General features: G+C 40.7%; 1 protein-coding gene across 2 annotated transcripts in view; it reads right to left on the bottom strand.

The window, feature by feature from the left end:
* The window catches only part of gabbr2 (gamma-aminobutyric acid (GABA) B receptor, 2), a 183,418-nt gene that overhangs the window by 91,016 nt on the left and 90,951 nt on the right, over positions 1 to 1,451 (bottom strand). The gene's annotated exons all lie outside the window — the stretch shown is intronic.

Raw genomic sequence — 1,451 nt, 5'->3', positions numbered from 1 at the left:
TGTGTGTGTGTGTGTGTGTGTTGATTAGTAATACACATACTAGTGTTAGCAGGTGCTTTTCATCATTCCATATTTCGGTCAGGCTTTTGTACATGTGTACCTACACTTTTATAACAGATTTACAGCAGACATACAAATATTGGATGTGACATGTACATTTTCATGCAATTTAAGAAAGTGACAATGTGATGGATCCTTGCACACACCTGTCCCTTATACTGTGTGCTACATCGCTGTATAAATCCCAAATCCTAGAGTTCAGACTATAATGCCAGTCATGTGCTTGTACAAACTAGCGTGACAAACGCTTGTGCCACAGCCTGATGTCAAGCTCTTGAATGGCTTCCACTCATGGCCTTACATGCCCTGTACAATGGCATGAATGAGTCATTATGGAGAGGAATTTATACAATTACATAAAATGGTTATTTGTAATAGCAGCTCATATCTAAAGAACATTTGTGCAATGTGCATTTGTACATTACAACCAAGCACGTTTTAGATTGAAAGCATGATTTCTTTGTAAGGCATCTGAGAGAAAGGGTGGCTGCTACGAGAGTAACTTCTGCTAAATTTGTTAGTGGGTACAGTGTAATTAAACACTTGAGCTCAAAAGGGTCCTAAGCAGTGGACAGAATCCCAATCCTGTTCTCAGTCAGGTCTGTTATCTGAATGGCCGATGATGGCTGCGCTAATCCTTGGTGGGCCCTGTTTGTCTAGCAATCTAAGTAATATTGTGCGTGCGTGCGTGCGTGGTGCATGAGTGTATGCCACTGACTGGATCCTTAACAAGCATTTCAAAACTTTAAAGTTGTCAACCTGGGAAACAGCACTGCAATAGATCCCTACGCAGTTAGCCATGACGGCAGTTTCATTCTTTCTGTGTTTTGCTTTCAGTCAGACTCAGAGACAAGTTTGAAATGATTACTATACAAACCATAGTTCTTTGAAATGTTGTAAGATGTTACCACAGCTTGGCCACAGTATATGTTGTTTTGCCATTGTTTCCCTGAATCTCTACGACGGAGGTGCAAATGTAGCTACACTTTACACCTGATTGAAATAAACCTGAATGATCCTATAATGGAACGATGCCATCTTTGTAAGAAGGTAACAAACAAACTCAAAATGCATGATGTTATTTTCATTCCCTTTTCTTTGGCAGTATCCAAACAACATTTAACACTTTGCAGCTCATCAACCATTTGTCTTTCTTACATGCTACCGTGATTTCCCGATGCACCAAGTGCTTTAAACTTGACAAAGGATTGTACAAATCATGAAGTACGGAAGTGATGCTTGCATATTTGTAAATCAGGATTAGAGGCCAATCTCGTGGCAGGTTGATTGAATCGGGCCGCCCATCTTCCTCCTTTCCTAAGCTCCTTGGTGCTTTCAGGAGGGGAGAGATAAAGGGATTTGGGCTTTGAGAATTCCAGTGAGACTTCTTA

The sequence above is a fragment of the Etheostoma spectabile genome, chromosome 14, assembly GCF_008692095.1.
Source record: "Etheostoma spectabile isolate EspeVRDwgs_2016 chromosome 14, UIUC_Espe_1.0, whole genome shotgun sequence".
In the NCBI taxonomy this organism is placed as follows: Eukaryota; Metazoa; Chordata; class Actinopteri; order Perciformes; family Percidae; genus Etheostoma; species Etheostoma spectabile.
The sequence above is the reverse complement of the archived record's forward strand: the minus strand, read 5'-3'. Positions and strand labels throughout refer to the sequence as shown.